Source organism: Dasypus novemcinctus, chromosome 6 (assembly GCF_030445035.2).
Source record: "Dasypus novemcinctus isolate mDasNov1 chromosome 6, mDasNov1.1.hap2, whole genome shotgun sequence".
NCBI classification, from domain to species: Eukaryota; Metazoa; Chordata; class Mammalia; order Cingulata; family Dasypodidae; genus Dasypus; species Dasypus novemcinctus.
This window is the reverse complement of record NC_080678.1, coordinates 56,405,392-56,427,942: the sequence shown is the minus strand read 5'-3', so window position 1 is coordinate 56,427,942 and position 22,551 is coordinate 56,405,392. Positions and strand designations below refer to the sequence as shown.

The 22,551-nt window shown below is 37.9% G+C and overlaps 1 protein-coding gene across 1 annotated transcript in view; it reads right to left on the bottom strand.

Annotated features, from left to right (window-relative positions):
- Window positions 1–22,551, bottom strand: part of RNLS (renalase, FAD dependent amine oxidase) — a 412,797-nt gene that overhangs the window by 44,034 nt on the left and 346,212 nt on the right. The window lies entirely within an intron of this gene.

Here is a 22,551-nt window from a genome sequence, read left to right as displayed (position 1 = left end):
TCCTGGTGCAATAAGATTTTTTTAAAAAGCAATTATTAGGAAGGAGGAAAAATGATTTGATTGAATACTGAAATGAACTAATGTAAAAATCCATCAAATTTTTAAAAATTGAGATAGTTTTCCCTACAGATCAGCAAGTAAAAAAAAATAATCCTTAATAAATTGTATAAGATTTTTCGGAATTTGATAAAATGATTCTAAAGGAAAAATAAGAATGAAAATACTTTAAAAATTTGAGAAAAAAAAATCAATGAGTATAGAGTTGCTTTGCCATATATTTAAATGCATTATTAAGTTATGTTGATTAAAACAGTCTGGTATTGTATGACAAATGATAGTCGATGGATCAGAATATATACCTCTGGAAAAAATCATAAAATATATTAAGTATTTATAATAGGATATAAGAAACTTAAAACATTTTTTATATTGTCCTAGATAATTGGGTATTTGGAAAAAAAATAACTTAGGTATTCTCCTCCCATTTCTGAGCCAGATTTCTCACCATTTTTGGTTTTCTACTTTTGTAACAATGAGGAATGCATTTTCTTGAGTCAAACATCATCTCTACCACCAAACTTGTTCTCATACCTTTACATGGGGACACCCTTGTTTACATACAGATATTTCAGAGACCTTTACCATCTGATAAACTTTATTTATTTTTTTGTATCATCGATCAATATTTGGAGGTTGGGTTCCCCAAATGCCAGCTTTGTATTCCTTCTTTCACAGGTAAAGTAGAGGACTAAAGAGAATTAATGAGCGGCACGGCATATGGTTGCAGACCATGAGCATCAAGAAATGTGTGGCATGTTTTTCTATCACTGATTCAATCAAATGAGCATGTTGGTATCCAGTATAGGATTTGGTGCCATGCGAAACACAACTGAGATCTTTGAACAGCTTACACCTTAGAGGGGGAGACAAAGCACATGCAAAATTAAAGAACCATTATCTGTTAAATGTTATAGTATTGACAGTGTGTGCAAATGAAGTTCAGAAAATGGAGAGATTCATGTGAGGGGAGGAACTGGACAAAGATTTGAGAGCCACATAGTTTGGGGGGAATGGTAGTGGTCAGTTCTCTCTCCTTCTGGCAAGAAAACTCATGGGGTATCACAGGGCAGTGAAGGTTGGTGGTCAGTTTTCCTCTTCCCAATCTATGCAGGAACTGGCTCAACTATCCTGGCCCTCTAACCACAAAAAGTTCTTATTACAACTTAGCTCTTTTACATGGCTCTGAGGCTCAGCACCAAATGTAAGGAGAGTATAAGCAAATCACATCAGTTAAATCCAACATAAAATCGAATTTGTGCATGATGATGAGAGAATAGCAGAGGATAGAAAGGGGAGGTAGGTGGAGAGGAGATGGGCAGTCTTGGAGGGAAAGATTATATGCTCCTGATGACTCTCTTTCTCCCCTTCCTTGCCTTTCTAGCAGAGCCAAGCCAAACAAGCATATAGTATTCTGCCATTTGGCATTCCTCCTCCTTGGCATCGTGTCTGCTGTTCTCTGTGTCTACCCAGAAGCAGAACGAGGCTTCACTATTCAGAGGGACCACCTGCAGGTTTTATTTGCTTTTTAAAGATCTCAAACCTAGTTCTTATATACAGGCTACAGAAGCCAAAATTCAGCTGTAAGAACCCTACTCATCACATGTTATCACATGGAGGTAACTTCATTACCTCCAACTTTATCTACTGCAGGGACTTTTATAGTATTTATATTCATTCAACACAATTTTATGGGTTTAACTGAAGGGTAAAGTTCTGGAAGTGCAAACCTCTGAAATGATAATATACACAAGGCATAGAGAAAAGATGGCTTTATTCACCATCCTCTTTTCTTATACTATTTTTAGTCCTTCATCTTTGTGGAGAAAGATCTGTTTTATTTTCTTCTATTTTATTTAACTGGAGATAAGGAGCTGTCTTAATTGATAACAGTAGTTCTAAATATACAATTATTACAGATAAAGAGGTTTGAAACGAACAGCCTTATTTGGGAGACCTGACAGTACCACTCCCCAGTGGTAACTAATGTCATCAGTTTTATTATCAGTTTCTTACGTATCCTTCCAGAAGTTTTGACACATGACCCTTCCTATTTACCCCTCTCTTTAAAATGGAAATAAATCTTACCATACATATGTGTTTTTAACTTGCTTTTGTTCATTTAACATATCTTGGATGATATCAGTTCATGTGGACCTACCTAATTTAATCATATGGAAGTATCATGGTTTATTGGGCTTCACTTTTCAGGAAGTTTTGGATCACAGAGAGGTTCAACAATGGCAGCGGAGGAATACTGGTGTGGGATGTTATTGACAGGGGACACATGATTGGCAGGGAGTTCTACAGGGCATATATCCAGGGTACATAAAAATGTTTGGATATTTTCATAGTGGAAACAATTAAAAACAACAACTGAGGGAGTGCTGAGTTCCTAGCCAGGGGAGATCTATCACAGTCCCTAAAGGAACAGCAACAATCCCCCAAGTGCAACGGCAAAGACCAAAAAAGAATGAAGGTCCAACAATGAGCCCCTGATACTAATGACTATGCTTGTGAGCCTGTGCACCTGAAATAAGAACAAGGCCCAGAGCAGCAGTGTGACTAAGAGTTCCCTCCTGAGAGCCTCTGTGTTGCTCAAATGTGGCCAGTCTCGAAGCCAAACTCAGCATGTCAAAGCATTGCCTTCCCCCCAGCATGGGACATGACTCCCAGAGATGAGCCTCCCTGGTACCAAGGGATCACTACCAAGTACCAGCTGATGATGTAACTAGAAAATGACCTTGAATAAAAGGTTCAACTCGGACCAGCAGAATATCTCTGTCTACATATAATAACAGGAGTTAAAAATGCTTTTTGACCTAAATCAAGGGGGAAATGGAAAGGACAAATGAGTTTATATGGCTAGGAGTCTCTAAAAAAGAGCCGGGAGGTTATCAGAGGGGTTGCCCTTATGCACACCTGAGCAGAGTCCCAGAGACAGATAAAGTAGATTCAACCCCAGGTATTTGTTCTTCTGAAGGCTACAGAGACCCACAGGTTTTATGGTCATGGCAGATGGAGTTCACTGCCATGTCAGTTGGCCCTTCTTTGGAGTTGGAGTTTCTGTGTGATGGAGCTGGACTCAGATGTGATCTCTTTTCACAAGCCTTTCCTATTACTTTACCAGAATTGTAGTTGGTGCTGGGGTTTAAGATATACCCAGGTGATCTGAATCTCTGGACTGACCATATGATAGCCAGGCCCTGAGCCTCAATAATCTTCAGCTCCTACACTCTGGTTTATTGGACTTACCCCACTCAGCTAACATGGAGTTGAAGAATGTCAACCACCACATCATGGAGCCAAGGGTGCCTACAACTGAAAGCAGGAGGATTGCATCCAGCATCCATGTGGAATCTAAGCCCCTTCTTGACATAGATGTGGAATGGACACAACCAATCCGAGGTCCACAGGGTGGAGGAATAGAATATGGATTAGAGTGGACTTACTGATATTCTATTCATGAACTATTGTGGTTAGTAATCAAAGAAAATGTGGCATTGGTGTGGAAAACGTGGCCATGGTGGCTGCTGGGTGTGGGGAATGGGAGGAAGAGATGAGACGTGGAGACGTTTTCAGGACTTGGGAGTTGTCCTGGGTGGTGCTGCAGAGACAATTACCGGACATTGTAGATCCTCACATGACCCACTGGATGGAATGTGGGAGAGTGTGGGCTATGATGTGGATCATTGACCATGAGGTGCAGCGATGCTCAGAAATGTATTCACCAAATGCAATGAATGTGTCATGATGATGGAGGAGAATGTTGCTATGGGGAGAGTAGTGGGGTGAGGGGGTGGGGGGTACATGGGGACCTCATATTTTTTGAATATTTAAAAAAATGAATTAATAAAAAAAATAACAGAAAAAAAAAGAGTAGGTAAGCATATTTTAAGTTATTTTAGATATAGTTAAATGGCCCTCTAAAATTATATTCCTGTACAAGATCTCTTATTTTCCACATTCTTACCAACACTGGGTATTTGGAAGCTATTTAATTTTTACCAGTCTAATAGGTTTAGAATGTATCTTATTTTATTTTCAGATTTCTTGTGAGTGTAGTTGAGCATATTTTCATACACATTTGGCTATTGTGTATATATATATGGATATTTGTGTGTGTGTGTGTGTGTGTGTGTGTGTATATATATATATATATATTTGCAGTGATCTGCCTTTTTCTTGTCCTTCTGGGGACAACAGTGCCAACTGCAAGATTATTGTATAGATTAAGCCCATGTAAAATGAAAAGTTTAGGGTTTGGCACATAGTAAGTGCTCATTAAATGTTCTTTGGAAAACCTACCTTACAGCCTGACTTGGTTTCAGAGGTTTAGTATCTCTGAGGTTTTGTTTTATCATCATTCTTACCTTTCATTTCACCGATGGGTAATCTAAAGCTCAGAAAATGATCATTATGAGAGTAAAGTGCTCCTAGGACTCATGGTAGTTATTACATTGTATTTTAACTAATTGTCTGTCTTCTCTTTAGCCTGAGAGCTACCTGAACATTTGGATCCTATCTTATTTATTTTCAGTCTCTAAAATCTACTTCAGTGACTGGCATATGATAAATCAATCAATATTTGTTAAATACTTGGATGAATAGATGAATAAATAAAGTCACAGTTCTGTTCTCTCTCAGCACCCAGGGAGCATGGATAGATAAAGCTAGCTTTTCTTCTTGTGTTGAATAAACAGTACGGGATCGATTCTATTGGAAAAAGCAATGGAACATTTAGAAACTGACAGCATCGAATGCTCATGGTTGAACAATTATAGCTGTGGTTCCATATGCGACCCATAGAACTGCACCATCATTAGGCAAGAAATACTATTAGCTTTTTTTTAAAATTGTCTTTTTTTAAAAAAGATACATAGATAACATAAAATATTACATTAAAAAATATGAGGTTCCCATATAAAAACTAACCTATTCATTTTTTCTCTTCTCTTGTCTTTTACTTGTTTATTCTAGGCCTGTGGGTCGTAATACATCTATGGATGTATGCATTTGCTGTTTTAAATAAAGGGTAGGAAGGGAAGTTTAAAAACAATATACATGTATAGTTGTAATCCTTGTTATCCCAAACTACATATGTTTGGATTTCTTATGTTTATCAAGATGCACAGTCATCCGGTAAACAATTCCATATAAGATAACCATTCTGATAGGCATTTGAGTTAAATATAAACAAGTGTGTAAAACCCCACATGATGAATTGAAAATAAAATGAGAACTCTCCTAAAGTTCTTACTTCTAGTTTCAGAAGATGTTTCCCTGTAATCCAAGCATAAGGAAGTGTATACAAATTCAGGAAATAATCTTCCAGTAAACAATGGAAAATTGTTCACAGAAGGGTATTCTTTGAATTCTCCAGCCAGTTGAGAAAGTAAATAATATTCACTAGTAATCCAAACTACCTGAGTAGTAAACAATACATTGCCTAGATCCATAATTCTCAGGAGAGCAGGATGCTAGAGGTTATGGGATAGAATTGGGACAGTTGGAAGAGGGGCTGAACCAGGCTTTCCATGCTGAGAGGAGAGCAGATGTAAGAATCAAGTCTTGGACCAAATCTTCAAAATAGAAAAGGCAAGAATGGCAAGCAATGGAAATGGTTGACTTAAGCAGGCGAGTACAGGATACAGGTAGGGTTCTACCAAGGAAAAACATACATTGTCCACCCAAATTCAATTTTAATATTTCTTTGTCTACTGGATAGGCTTTGGTTCTCATGAAGGGGCTCAAACCAGTTCACAAGTGATAAAGGTTTGCTGTCTGGCAATCTACTTAGTAGACTGAAGGAATCCAGAACCCTTTGGAGAGACAGATGGTGAAATGCAGTTAAATATTGACCTCTGGACTAGTTGTGTGGGGGGGCATAGCTGCCCATCATCCACTGCCTCTTTTGAGGCAACTGTACCAAAATTCTGTTTCAGAGGACTCCCCTCCTCACCTCTCCAGCCCCACCACCCCACTTTCAGTCCTGATAAGGGTGACCTCAGTTAAAGCGATCAGATAATCCCATCATCCTGGCCACAGTGATTGGTTCAGCAATGGGTATACAACTCAAGTCAGGCCAATCAGATTCAAGTCCAAGACTGGAGTTGAGCTTTTGAATAAAAGGGCTCTCTTTTTTGCTAACTTGGCACTGAGATGCTTGGAACTACCTGGTGTCACCATGAATGAATATAATACAGCAGAAGGCAGAGTCAAGAAGTAGATGGAAGCTAGGAATTCATAATGTTTGTTGAACCTATCCAGACATGCTTGCAGCTTTATTCCTGGATTTTTCAGGAACATGTCAATGAATTCCTTATGTTTAAGCCACTTAGAGTTGGGATTTTTGCCACTTGCCTCCTAAATTATTCTAAATGTGTGCAGAATTTCATACTGTATCTATCATACAGGAAGGATGCTTGTTCCTACAGCTATCAGTTTCATTTCTTTCTTTTTTCCTTTGCCTTCCCTTTCTTTAGCCTGCCATTTATCTTACTATATATCTCCAATATGTAAAAAAGATGAGATATGGCCAGTTTCTTTAGAAAGTATGATCAAAGAATTAGGGGAAAAAACCTTCATTTGTGCTGCATTTTCTTCATATGTGAAGTAAAGGGGTTAGATAAGGCTATTCTCTTAAGGTTCCTTTCAGCTCTCATTTTCTATGAGTCTATAAAATGGAGGTCCAGTTAGCAGTGATGATTTGAGAAGTCAAGCTCATCCTTTCCCTAACCACTCCATGTTGTCCTTAGCTAGTTCATGATGTCACTAGGGTAGAAATTTCTGGCCCTCAAAGAAGAAACTAAAATTAAGGACCACAGAGCCAGTGTGATAGAAATACTTCCCTTTTCACTTTCTCAATCCTTAAGCTTATCCTGGATTTTAGGGTCTAAACCTCCATTTTACTTTGGAGGTAAACTATAATGAGGTATTTTGTAGTATGGTAAGAAAACCTATTAAATTGCTTAAGAAAGCCTTGGTCTAGTTTTGGCTCTGCTACTACCTAGAACAGTTCTTGACATGCCACAGATATGTGATTCATGTACCACAATGGAAAAACGATTTACAAATGCCACAGCTCTCTGGAAAGTCATGTGTAACTACTAAGAATTATATTAGTGTACCCAGGATTGGGAATGGTTCATTCTTTAAAGATATAATAAGGTGGATTCAAGTTGATCCCTAAAATGACTTTATTCTTATCCAAATGTATTCTGATATACAAGGGCTTGAGTGGGAGACAATGTCAGCCTCTCAGATTTCGTAATAACTTGAGTTATCCCCCCATGAAGTGTGCCAAGAGTGTGACTGCCATTTGTCATGTAAGGAGTGGAAGGACAACTAGATTTCTAAGGCTTCTTCAATTTCGGGGTTCTCAATGGTGGAGTTGGTGGTGGCAGGGGGAAGTGGTTGCTAGGGCTGGTAGTAGAGGTGTGCGCTAATTAGTTAATCTGAATTTTGGAAGGGATTGAAGGGAGCACATGAGGCTTGAAATAACTCATTTAATGTTATAATCTCATCTTTAGAAAATGAATTTTAAAAGCCACTGTTATTTTCATCATACAAATGACAGAAAGTATAGGTTGAAGAGAAATCTGAAAAAAAAGAGCCTAGTTTCCAGGGATCAGTCAATCTCAGTGTATTGCAGGGTGGGTGGTAGTGGAAGAGCTACGTCTCCCCAGGCAGTTTAATTAGGATCTCAGGTAGTGATTTTTCCACGGAACAAAAAAGCATGTGCTGGAGACAAATGAAGCTCAGATTAAAGTCATGGTTTTAATTTCTCTAAGTTTTGGTCTCCCTCGTCTATAAAATGGGGATAATAACATTTACCTAATCACAGTCTTCTTGTGAGGATGATATGAGATAATACATGTAAAGTATTTAGTATAGTGCCTGGATCACAGTGCTAGGCTCAACAAAGGTTATAGGTATGGGGTTTTAAAACATTAAGCAGCATTGTTCTATGATTTCATTCTTTTTTATTTTTCAAACTCCTGATATAATCTGGTCTAAATTCAGGCTATAGAAAACTTACCTTTTTTCCCCCTATATATAAATAAATAGAATTAGAGACTGCACATATTCTCTTATTTGTACCTTGAGACATACTTAGAATACATAAGCAAATAGATACTTGTATGTTGATACAGAAAGGGGAACAGGGCGAGGGCAGCGAGGCTGTGAGGCACACCAATGGTTTCCCCACCCCCATATGTACATTGTGCAAACCAGAGCTCAAGATTCTTAAGTATTTCTACCTTATAAAAGTTCTTAGACAAAAAACACCCCTTCCCGTTCTCAGACTTCAGACTTCTTTGATTATTCTTAATTACTGAATTGGAAATTCTAATTATTTGAAGTAATTCAGACCTTTACAGAGGAAGCAACTTCTTGAAGGTTTCCATTGTGATAAAGCAAGGAGGCAAGATTTTCAGACTCCAAAGCAAAGATAAATCATGGCAGATCTACAGAATCCCTCAGGAAACTCTTCACTATGGCAGGTTTCTGCTTGGCCTAGAACTCAAGTTAGAATCCATCCCACCTCCGTTATGCCATAGGCACCTGCTTTTATTTGCATATGCTGGAAGCAGATCCAGTTTTGTGAGACATGTTCTATCCAGAAGAATACCTTCAGGCAAGTTATATAAGCAAAGGGGATACGCCTCAGTAGACTGATTTCAAATTAGAGGATTGTTTCCACCCTCGTTGATATGGCCTCAGAGTTTATTACTGTCCCTTTTAAAGGTACATTTATATATTGTTGTAAATGAGGCTCAGGAATTGGTAAAAATCTGACTAGGATTACTGGGCAGATGAAAAGACAATGTTTCATTGAGATATCTCTACTTCAATTCCACAAACTCTAGCATACAAACTTTTAAACACATATCCTGAAAATTTTGCAGAAATAAAAAAACAGAAGGATAAAAGAGAGAATTAGATTAAATGCTGTTGAAAGTTTGCTCCTAACTTTTTCTTGTTTTGCTGGAATATGTTTTAATAAACCCTGTAGAATGTAAACTCTGGGAGCTTGGCTGTCTTATTCACCCGAACACCTAGAAAAATGCCTGGCCCAAAGTTAATAAATATTCATTGAATGTATATTGATGAATAATTTATGTGGGTATAAACAATTTGGGGGAACAAAGGGAGCATCGTATATTCCTTTTCTTGCAAAGATCCTTCCCCTACAAATTTTGCATTCTGATCTTTCACTTTAACACAGAAATGTGGCATAGAATTCTTTTAAAATGATGAGAGATACATGAGAGTAAGGCACTAATGATCAATTTTGACTACTATTAGGAAATGCATTTCAAAAAAATTTTTTTACATACTCCAGCAGTGATAGTTCATACCAAATATTCCATATGCTTCCTGACAATAAGCAATCTACCTGGCAGTTGAGTTGAAGGAATGTAACTAGTTTTGGTCAGTAGACTAGAAGGGGAAGTGGAGTGTGTCACATCCAGGTCAAGGCTGTTAAAAGCTGCTGTGCCTCTTCCATTCCTTTGTTACTTCCATCCCTAACCTTAGGGGCTCATGTTCCAGCTGGCAGAGATATAAGATGGAGTAGAGCTGCCCAACCTACATAGACTTTGTGTAAATCACAGGTAAGCCTTTGTGGCATTAAGATTTGGGGGCATGCATATTTATTGATCTCCCCACCCTCCCCTTCGTTTACAGTTGCTGTCTGCTTTCTGTGTGCATTCACTGTGTGCTCTCTTCTCTTGTCTTCTTGTGTCTGCTCATCTTCTCTTCAGGAAGCACCAAGAACCCAAACCTGGGACCTGGGAACTCCTATGTGGGAGAAAGGAGCTCAATCACTTGAGCCACCTCAGCTCCCTGCTTTGTTGTATCTCTCATTGTCTTTCCTCTGTGTCTCCTTGTTGCATCATCTTGTTGCATCAGCTCACTACACCTGCCCATCGCCAGCTCACTGTCTTGCTCATCTTCCCCAGGAGGCACAGGGAACCAAACCCATGACCTCCCATGTGGTAAGCGGGAGTCAATTGCTTGAGCTACATCTGCTTCCCACATAGAACATTTTAATTATATACCTTGGATATGAATGGACTTAATGTAAAGCACCACCTAATTCAGATCTGAGATCCCCAAATTGTTATCCTTTGTTTTCATCTCTCACATTTTAATTATATCTCATTAATTTATTTAATAAATATTTAATTAAAAACTTATTGTAAATTAAGCAAAGTGCCAGATGTTAGAGATACAGAGATACAGAGCAAAGCAAGCTCTCTATTTATAGAGTTATAATTTGAAGGAGAAACAGACAATAAACAAATGATCACACAAATTCATGTATAGTTACTGAAAATTAGTTTAAGATCAAGGATGTGATAAAAAGGTATGACCAGAAAACATACTTAAATTGGTAATTCAGGAAAGGCTCTATGTAAGTGATGTATAAGACAGTCTAGGCAGAGAAAAATGTAATGTACAAAGGTCTTGAGGTGGGAAAAACCATGGTAGGAAATAGAGATGTGTGTGACTGGAGGGCTAAATTAATCTAAGGAGTGAGGAACCAGTGAGATAGAAATGTACTGGAATGGGGCTGGACAAATCTGGACCACTATCTATATTTACAAATAAAGTTTTACTGGAACACAGTCAGGCCCATTCCTTTACATATTGTCTGTAGTTTATGCTATACCAGTAGAGCTGAGTAGTTGCAACCGAGACCTCCAGCTTGCAAAGTAAAATATTTACGACCTGGCCTTTACAAGAAAAAGTTTACCGACCCCTGTACTAGATCATTAAGGGTCTCAGAGGTCATGTAGGATTTGAGGTTTAATCCTATGTGCAAATGAAAGGCGTTATAACTGGCTTTGAACAGGAAAGTGAGGGGCATGAACTGATTTCTGTTTTAAGAAGGACATGTTAGCTATGTGAAGAATGAACTGGAAAGGGGGAAAGTATGGAGAGGCCCCATGAAAGAAAAGACAGTGATTTGGAAAAAGTAGTGACAGTAGTGATGACTAGAAATGAGCTCAAATTCGATCTTGGAAGCAAAATGAGTATGATTTGGTAATGGATTGGAAATTAGGGTGAAGGGAATGAAGGAACCAAGGATGATTCCCGATTTGGGGCTTAAGGAACTGGGGTATTTTAGTAGCTCAATTTTCAGGAGAAGACTTGGGAAGGAAAAAGATCAGAGTTGGGAAGGTTGGCATTTAAGAGCTAGTGTTGAACATGCTAAGTTTAATGATCTTAACACACACAGTTTTATTGAAAAAAAAATTTTTTTTAAAGATAAAACTCTCACAAGCATATTCTGAATTCTACTTCCTGCTAAAACTGGAATAATCTTTCCTCTATGTCCATGCATTAATCCCTTTAAAAATTCCATAGGTTCTGCCCATTTAATGAAAAAGGCTACATTCAGTGGGAGTGCATATATTTCATATTTCAGGATCTCTTTGGGAGAAATTTTCTCGTTGGCTAAGACCTCCCATGTTTTATGAAAACATCTATTTATCCTGGGACACAAGGAGATTTTCAGCTTGTTGCAGCTTTTATTTGCATTGCCAAAAGGAGAAACAGAAAGGTTTCAAAAGTCCTTTAATTGGACCTTACTCAGGTCCCTAGAGCAGGGGATTTATCCTAACTCACACTCAGTTTTTCAGGATCTCACTGGAGTTCTTCCACAGTGTGTGAGAAAGCCCTGGTTTTCTATGATGACAGTCCACTAAAATGCTCCACTTTCCCAATACTCACCAGCAATTAGCAGCCACCCCTTATTATGCATCGTTATTCTGGCCTACTCAGCATTGTGCCCCATATGAAACTTTGTGTGTTAAGTGGTATTTTGATTGGACTCTTTTTCCCGAATTGGGCAAGGTTTTCCCCTTGAAACAGCATACCAGTTTGCGTCTAAGAAAATAATTTTATCACTGAAGTTGCATAACTGGGTTCAGCGTTAGACTTTTAACTGTTCAAAAGGATTCTCTGAATGATGAAATATATACCTCAGGGTTGGAGAATTTGACTTAAAGATTTGCTCTAGTTCATTTGGTTAATTAAGGAGAGGCTATTGCCGCGCTATTACAAAATGTTGAATTTGAAAGAATGAGACTAATCAGATGGTAAAGTTTTTATTTATGATAGTGTTGAATGTTTCTGGCCCTTTTTATAGAGGGAATCAACTGGTTTACTGTTGACATTTTGATCTTCCTCACCAATAAGACCAATGTAATTACTCTTCCTGCTATATTTTGACAGGAAAATAAAAGATTGGATCTGAGTATTTTGGCAAAAGTCCCTAAAGGGACTATAATCTTTATGATACTATTAGCTACTCCTGAGAAACCATTATTATTAATAAAGTAGAAAAGGAAACAAACAGGCATTTTATTTTTAATAAAAAAGAGGTTATATTCAGTTGAGTTCAAGGGTCTGACACACTTTTCTTACTATTAAATAATGTAAGAATACATAAAAAAAATTCACTAGGCATATTTATGATAGAAATCTATTTCAGTAAGGAAAACCGTATTTTTAAATTCAAGAATGCGTCATTCTTACAAATCTGAATTTGCAATATTTTACACTGAAGAATTCCCCTAGTCCCACATACCATTTATAAATATTAATGGAATTTCAGCAGATTCTTTTCAGATTTCAATGTTTAATATTCTTTCATATTATACAGGGAATTCAATGTCCTGTATAGTACATGTGGATTCTTCTCATTATCCAAATGAGCACACATATGAAGTCTGCAGGGGCAAGGATCATTAAAAATAGCAAGGCCCACAATATGATTTTAGAAGGGAAATCAAAGCCTTCTCAGCTCACTTAATGACAAGAAAGTCACTGGTAATAAACCAGAGGGCTCTTTAGCCTAAATTGACTCAATAATGTCATGTCTGGGCAAAAAGATGGATTGGTGATTCTGCACAGAGTTAAAAATGCTAACTGGTATACAGTATTTATGAAACACAATGAAAAAATTTCCTGTGGTGAGATTCTGTAGTCAGACTGTGAAACCTGTTCTTGAATTAGTCTCAGTCCTTTTATTTCTTGAAAGTTCTGGGACAATTAACTTCATAGTACCTTCCTCTTTCCAAATACACAATAGTATAAACATTTTTGTATAATTCTTATACAGAAGGTTATTTGAAATTTCATAAAAGTAAAGATGAACTGCATCTAACTTAATGTTTTGAGTTGAACACCTTATTCAAGTAATGACATACCATTTAGCCAACCTCATGTGTAAATACTATTATTTTTAAACATAAGACAATATAATTAAAAAAAACCTACAGTGCTGGCTTTTTTTCATTTTTTTCTCAAAGTGAAAAAGTTTATTTAAATAGAAAGCATAATATCATTTGTATGTGACACCAACTATAAAGTTAGAATTTACAGTGTGCCTAATATGTGCCACACATTGTGCTAGAAACTCTGAATAAACTGTCCAATTCAGTCTTTATAACATTTCTGGGAGACATTATTAACTTTATTTTTAAGTTGAGATAACTGAAGCTCAGAGAAATTAAGAAACTTCCCAATGCTCACAGAGCTATTAGGGTGAATCATATGAAAATGCTGATTTCTGACCATTTTGAATCACAGAACAGCAATATCATATGGTTCAACCTAATTCTGAGTGCTAAGTTACAGCATAAAATAGTCTGTGTGATTCCAAAGTCCATAGTACCATGCTGGATAATACAGGTCATTTTTGAACACCTGTGATAATTAAAAAAACCAAATAATTATGCAATAAAGAACTTATCACTCACCAACCTTGGGTTAATATGAACCTATCAGTTATGGCAAGGTTTCTATGCAAGATAGCATTTCCTCTTAACACCACTCTGATACATAAAAAAAGAAATAACTGCTAAATGCAGCAGAGAAATGGCACTTTTGCAGCACTTATCACATATTCTCTAAGTTAAATATCTTGGCTGGAGCACAGTTGTTTTGGGACCAAGTATTAAAAAGAAATATCTTTTACAAAGAGAACAGTGGGATCCTTTGAAGAGTAACCCTGGAAATCAAGGTCTGTGTTACAGGGCATCACTCAAAGCAGATGTCTATTCCCCAGAGATGTTAGTAAAATTGTCACTGAGAATAATTGTACCTCTTTGTGAAGAGGACTCAATAAAACTTCCAAGTATACTGGAAATGTCTCTGATTCTACAGTCAAGTATTCCCCATGTTCTAGGCATGGTGCAGAGCATTTAAAAGAGTCTTCTCATCTCTCCAATTGCTAAGAACTCACATATGCTTTATAATGGCTTCCAGATTCAGGAGTTAAATAGAGAGCTCATTCATTTTATATGATTTAAAGGGCAGTGGTAATAGATACCTAGATTGTGTTGGGGATAAAAATGTGCTGACTAGCCATTACTTTTCCTCATCTGCTAAGGAGTGACCAGTGCTGAAGCGTTAATTCTCAATGTTATTTTGGGACCAGGGAAAGCCATCTCAGATCTGCATAAAGAATGGCTGGCTCAGTAAATATATTTTTGAGCACCAAATATACACTGCTACTATGCCATGATATTAGTGTCTATCTCTTCTTTCCAATCTTAATTAAGATGAGAGTAACTGCTGCATGGATGGAAAGAGATATGTATTTCTGCTTAAGGAAGAGCTTCTAATTTTGGAGAAAGCAGCAGGTTCTGCAGACAGGGCATATCAATTCTTTAGCCCAGGAGATATTTAGATTGATCTGAGCAGGAATTCTTGACAGTGAGGAAAGTGATGAAATATTTTCTGAGGGAGCTTCAGGCAAGTAGGTCCCATCTCTTTGGGATAGTGTTGTCATGGTCCTAGATAAGAATGGACCAGACTTCTTCAGTTCTTATCCAGCTCAACCAGACTTGCCTGTCTCCCCGGACCTGAGGCTCACAAGCTGTCTGAAATTTACGCAGTCTTAATAAGACTGTTCTCAACTTGCAAAGGTTTTCAAATGACTCCAGAATGATGAAAAACAGGCACTTGTCTGGGAAGCAGAGCAGAGCACATAATTCTGAGCACTGGCTTACAACCTAGAGTGTTGACAGCTTCACTTTTGACTGCAGTATGGATTTAACTTCAAGATCCTTCAAAACAGCTCAGTTGAAAAGCCCATAGAGAGAGCTTTTCCCCAACTTACATCTCTTTCAACAGGTTGAAGTGATTGCAGGTATTATGGAATCAGTGAGTTCAGCTTTATTTTGAGGTCCGGAGGACAAGGAGTTCTGTCTTAATTAAAAATAAGGTTCTCAAACAGATGTGAGGTTTGTTATTTAGTTAGTATATTCTAAATTTCTACAGAAGGGCCTGCCTAAAGAAAACAAAGTTCCTATCTAATTTATCCGAAATACTCCAAAAAGTACTGAACTATCTTGTTGGAATAAGAGGGAAGCAGAACTCTGGCAAATATGAAACTTGGACACAGTGTACCTCATTCCCTTAGCCTTTCTTTTCTCCTATTCAGGTCAGTAATAGTATTTCTGGTTGGACCAGCCTCCAAATGCCCCTAAGGTACTAACATCAACTTTAAAGCTACTGGGACAGGGCTGCCACCACGGGTACTGCTGTCACTGAGGTGGCCAACCTCTCAAATGGATTCCCTCCCCTGACTAGTAGGGTTTATTCAGAACATCACTACTCACTAAAGTGTGACTTTGGGAAACCTCCTAACTTCTTTGTCTTCAGTTTACTCAACCTGATGAAATAACAATAGAATCTACTTCATGCAGTTATTAAGGGAATGAAATGAGAGATATTTATAAAGTACTTAACATACAGTGGTAGCAGTTGGTGTTATTGTGGTGCTGGTTGTTAAAATTCTTACCTAGAAATCATTAAAGTACTCCCATGGTTCCTGTAGTAGAAAACAGGGAAACTTCTCACCTATGTACAGTAAATAAGATGTGATCTTACTAGCAGCATTCAAACATAGTTAAGAAATAGAGTGTAGAAAGGATTTAGATTTGTGTCAGATACGGTGGATTGCTTTTCAGTGTGCCTTTGTGTACTGCAAAGGTTAGACGGCAAAAACTCATGTTTCTTAGACTCTTCTGCAGCTGGGGTTCTGCATGCCAATTACCGAGTCTGCATTGGCATGACATTTAGAAAACCGAAGTGAGGTAGAGGCCATTTTCCTCTCTTCCTGTTTCTTCGGTTGTGGCAAAAACATTCAAAGACTTGGGTATTTCTACAGTCATGTTCAGCCCTAATTTCCTGGGTGACAAGGTGGTTCTGATGGCAACGAGGGCCCTGCTCAGTGATTCAGTGCCCAGTCCCTGGATTTCAGGGTGCCGAAAGGTGGTTTTGGCAAAAGGAGTGGCCGCCTCCTGATCCTTGGATTGATGATATTACAGTCTATTTTTACACTCAACATTCCTCCAGTTGCCTCCAAAGTGTGCTCACCAACTTTCAGTGGCATTATAATCACCTAATTACCTGAATTAGGTCTATTTCTGCTTAAATACATAGAATGGTTTCTCTTCCTGTGGTATTTCATATGTGCCACATTCAGGAAGCTGTGGCCAGGGATGAGCTATCAGCTTCCTTTCACACTGGTTTGTATCAGGAATTTGAATATGACACTGCTAAGTGTTCAGAAGAGATGTTTTTTGTTGTTGTTTTGGTTTGTTTTTATTCCTCAAACATTGACAAATATTTAGAAGAAAAACCATGTAGTGAAAAATATCAAAACCAAGGAGGGATTGTGGAAAGATGGCAGAGTAGGAAGCTCCAGGAAGCAGTCCCTCAACCAAAACAACTATTGAACTGGCAGGAACTGTCTGAATCAACCACTTTGGAATTCTAGAGTCTGGGGGAACACTGTGCAGTCTGCAGGGAGGGGTGGAGGAAGAGGCTGGGAAATTGAGATAAAGACTGGTGAATTCCACCCTCCCTGCAGTGGCTACTGTTTCCTTGCCCCAGTCCCATGGCAGGCAGCAGTGGCGACTGAAGCTCTGGCTCCTGGATCAGCTTGCTGGTGCCAGGGTGGGACATAGAGAACTAGTCCTCCAAACTCCAGGGATGCGTGGTCTGATCCCAGATTTCCACCTCTGATCAACTACTTCAGGTTGCTGGGGGTAAGCACTGAGGGGTCATTGTTCCAACACCCCTTAGGCAAAGGTGGCAGAGGAATCTTAAAGACAGTATTGATCCTGATCCTCCATCCTCTGAACTACCTTGGAAAGCAGTTAAAGAGCTGCATTAACCAGGCAAGTGCTAACAAGCAGATGGAGAACACACAGCGAATGGACACAGAGAGCCGAAAATGGGGATGGAGTAGGGGATGGGGAAGGGGAGAAAAAAACAAAAACAAAAACAAAAGTAGCTTCAAAAACCATGAAAGAAGCTCCTGGTGCCCTTGCTGGCCCCTCCCCCACCCCCTCCAGAAGAAAGAGTGAAGCCAGTTTGTATTCCCATTGTGGAGCCCTGGCCCAGAGGGAGTATAGTGGTCCCTGTGTGCATAGTGGGGTGCATGTGTGTCATTGCCCATCTATCAGGTGGAAGTCTGAGAGGCTGAGCCAGGGAACAGGTCTCAGGCTCGCCCTCCCAGAGTTTTTCCTGAGGGCTGAGAAACCACTTGCAGACAGCTGGGACAGTGTGAGAAGCAATTAAGTTGAAGCAGCCTGGGGCAAAGTTACCTGTATTGAGTCACTCAAGAGAGCACCCAGGATGGGGAGGAGATCTCTTTCAAAGGGCCTTCACAGGAACTCCTGTAAACTCTAAACAGGGAATTCCTAAGGTTCTAGTAAGTACAAGCTCAGGAAAAGAAGCAGGTTCCTGGCTCCACCTTCACTCAGGCTCAGATAAGACAGAAGATGCTGTACTTTCCAGTTGCCTTGGGCTGATCCTCTTGATAGGAGGGCTAAGTTCTGAAGGTTTCCAGACCACCAGCAAAAGCAGAGCCAAATTACAAAGACTGTGAAAATGTGCATTAAGACTAGGTTTGTTTGTTTTGATCAGCTTCTGGTATTCAAGAAAATCTCTATCATATCAATAGCTGGATTCGAACTTAAGGGACAGCCTGGGGACTAACTCCCAGAGCTGACACTAATAAAAAGCATAGTGTGCAACAAAAGTTTGCAAGATGAACAAACAGGAAATGACCCATCCAAAGGAACAAGATAAAAATCCAGAAACCATCAACAAAGAGGATCAGACTTTTGACTTACTGGACAGAGACTTTAAAATACTGATTCTCAATATGCTGAAGAAGATAAGGATATGAGGAAAATAATGGATGAAAAATATGGGAATTTCTGCAAAGAAGTATTGAAATTAAAGAACACAACTGAAATCTTAAACAAAATAAAACAGATTTGCTATTTAAAGTGGAGATGGGAAGTCATTCTGGAGGTTACTCTTTATGCAGGTCTCAACCAGATAGCACAAATTGTGACAATATGCAAAGCCTCAAGCAGCAATGTTCCTGAAAACCCAAAGGACATCCAGACACCATAAATAAATCACAAGATAAAGAACTCAGTTAACTACCTAATCTGAAGGACAATTGTAGTTCCCTAAATATCTACCAACCACAAAAAAAAACTTGTGTCATTTGCTTTTCCTTTAAAAACCTTTGCCTGGTGATGCTGAGGTAGGACATGATTTGGGTTGCTACCTGATTCTGTGATCCCCAATTACAATTTGAGACCCCAAATAAATGCCTTTGTTGCCTGGAAGCTTAGTTTATTTTTAGGTTGACAAAAATGAAAAAATCTCAAGAGGGTTTCAACAGCAGATTAGAGGTAGCAGAAGAAAGAATCAGTGAACTCAGAGAAAAGTCAACAAAAATGATTCAGGATGAGGAACATAATGATAAAAGAATAAAAATGAACAGAGCCTAAGAGACCTGTGGGATACCATCAAATGAACCAATATATGTATTATGGGAATGCCAGAAGAAGAAAGGGAGAAAATGGCAGAAATAATATTCAAAGAAATAATGGCAGAAAACTTCCCAAATTTAATGAAATACCTGAATATGCACATTCAACAAGCCCAATGAACCATAAACTGGATAAACGCAAATAGAAACATGCCCAGACACCTAGTAATCAAATAGTTCAAACTCAAGGACAAGGAGAGAGTTCTGAAAGCTCCAAGAGGAAAGCAAAAAAAAAAAAAAAAATTAGGTACAAGGGAATTTCAATAAGAAGAAATAACAATTTCTCAGAAATCATGGAGGCAAGAAAATAGAACATATTTAAAGTGCTAAAAGAAAACAATTGCTGACCAAGAATTTTATATCTGGCAAGGCTTTCCTTTAACAATGAAGGAGAGATAAATACATTCCCAGATAAACAAAGGCTGAGGGAGTCTGTCACCACTAGCCCAGCCCTCCAAGCAATGCTAAAGGGAGTTTGACAGATAGAAAGGACAAAACACTAGATAGTGGACAAAGCAGCATAAAGAAATAAAGACCTCTGGTAAAGATATCCATGTGGGTATTATGAATGCCAATACTATTTTATTGTTTGTTGTAAATCCATTCATTACTTCTCACAGGTGCTAAGACACAAATGCATAAGAAATACATAAAATTTATAAAAATAACCAAAAAAAAAAAAAAAAAAAGGGGGTGGGTGGGATGGAGAGGTAAAGGAACAGTATATGTGTATACTATTGAAGATAAGTTGGTATCAAACCAAATATACCTGTTAGATTTAGGATGTTAAACTTTAAACTCACAGTAATCATAAAGTACATGGAAAATATATTCAGAAAGAAATGAGAAGGGACACAAAATGGTACAATGCCAAGACAAAACAAAAGCAAAATAAATATAAAAGTAGACATTAACAGAATTGAGACAAAAAAGGGTATAAAAATTAAAGACTAAACAGAAAGAGGAAATTCTTGCATTATCAGTAGTAACTTTAAATCAAAATATATTAAACTCTCCAGTTAAAGGGTAGAGATAGGCAGAATGGCTAAAAAAGCATGACCTGACTATATGCAAGAGACTCACATTAAATTAAAAGAACAAGTAGGATGAAATTGAAAGGATGGGAAAAAATATATACCATGCAAGTAGTAACCAAAGCCAATTGGGAAACCTATACTAATATCAGAAAAACTAGAATTTAAGTAAAATCTCTGTCACCACTGGTGTTCAAAATTTGTACTTGGAATTCTTGCAGATAAAAAGGCATCCAACTAGAAAAGGAAGAAGTAAAACCTTCCTTATTTGACATGACCCTATATAAAATTGGAAAGATTCACAATGAAGCTACTGGGACTAATAAATGAATTCAAATGAGGGATGGTGTATAAGATCAACATTAAAAAATCAGCTGTGTTCCTCTATCTTAGTAATAAAGAATTAGAAGAAGAAATTAAGAAAAAATTCTATCTAGAATAGCAAATGAATAGGAATAAATTTTAAAAAGGCTGTTAAGGACTTGTACACAGGAAAACAGAACATTGCTAAAAAAAATCAAAGAAGAACTAAATAAATGGAAGGACATTTCACGTTCATGACTGGAAGACTAAATCTTGTTAAGATGTCAGTTGTTCCCGATGTAATGCCAATCAGAATTCCAACAACCTTCTTTGCAAAAATGGAAAAGTCAATCATCAAATTTATAAGGAAGGAGCGATGTTTTCAACATGGCAACATAAGACATCCCCTGAGAAAAGCTCCTTAGAGATTTAGTGAATAAAAGGACAAATCCCACTTGCTTTGAACTCTGGAGGATGGTAGAGACTGGAGAAAGTCTCAATGAATGCTCAATCAAAGAAAGAGAAAAATATTAGGTAGGTAACTTCTGCCCCAGACATACTTGTTTAATCCCTCTCCCTAATTTGGTCCCATGCAGCCTGGGAGTTGCTCCAAGATGGTGAAGGAGATCCCTCCCAACTCCCAACTCCTAACAGGGACATAGATTATAGAGTCTATAGTGGTGATTTAGAACCTCACACATATCCAGGGTCAGGAACCCAAGCCCACAAAGACTTAGACCACAAACTGCTGAAGAGTGCTGCAAACAAAAGGGTCCCCAGGAGGGAAAACAAAAACGGAAAAAGAGAGACCATAGTAAGTAAGTGGAAAGTGCTACACTCACTAAATCCAGTTTCTGTTGACTGAACCACTTAAATGCAAAATGTATTTTTCTGGATTGACCCGATGTGGCTCTCTAGGGTGGGATACCATAATGGGGAATAAGTGATAAGGGAGTGTGTGTGTTAAACTAAATCTCCATAAGACAGGAGGGTCCAGAATTGAAATCAGGAAGGAAAACAGTGGACTGAGTGAGAGAGAATTTAAACAAATAATAGGATCTGGGGAGAAAAGTCTGCACAAACAGAAACAGAACAGATCAAAATTCCCAGAGAAGGAACAGAGAAAAAGATGCTTTCTTCAGAAGATGAAACCATTACACAGAAAATGCAATCTTAAAAACTGTACCACATATCCAGGTCGCAAGAATCAGATGAAGAACTGAGAAGATCTGAACAGTTAAACATAGGCTATGCTCAAGGTCTAGAATAAGGTGGACCAAGCATCAAAGGAGATCCTTAACACAAAGTCAATTAACAATGAAACTACAAACAAGAGGAAGAAACTGACCTTCAAAGTTAAGTCATAAGAGAATCAGATGCCTAGACATCAGCAAAAAATTACAGGCCATACTAAGACACAGGAAGATATGGCTTATTCAAGGGAACAAATGAAAACTTCAGAAGAGACACAGAATTTAGAACTAAACAAAGTTCAAACAAATTTCCTAAATCAATTCAAAGAGATGAAGGAAAGTAAAAAGAAGAGATAAAGGAGATTCAGATGACAATGTGTTAGTGTGGTTTGTTTAGGTGTTTCCAGAAATTTGTCCATTTCATCAATATTGTTGGTATACAGTTGTTCATAGTATCCTCTTATGATCTTTTTTATTTCTGCTGGGTCACTGGTAACATCATTCTTCTCATTTCTGACTTTATTTGCATCTTCTCTCTTTTTTCCTTTCCTTGTTAAATTTGATCAAGTTTGTTGATCTTCTCAATGAACCAATTTTAATTCTGTTGCTTTTCTCTATTCTTTTTTTCTCCATTTCATTTATTTTAGCTCTAATCTTTACTATTTCTTTCTTTCTGATTGCTTTGGTATTGACTATCTGTTCTTTTTCTGATTCTTCCAGGTGTACAGTTAGGTCTTTGATTTTAGCTCTTCCTTCTTTTTAAATAATAGCATTGAAGGCTATAAATTTCCCTCTCAGCACTGCCTTTGCTGTATCCCATAAGTTTTGGGATGGCGTGTTCTTGTTTTCATTTGTCAGTTATTTACTGATTTCTCTTATAATTTCTTCATTAACCCACTGTTTACTTAAGAGTGTACTGTTTAATCTGCATATATTTTGGATTTGTCTTTTTTCTGTTTAATCTGCACATATTTGTGGATCTGTCTTTTTTCTGTTTAATCTGCACATATTTGTGGATTTGTCTTTTTTCTTCCTGTTATTAATTTCCAACTTAATTCCATTATGATCAAAAAGCGTT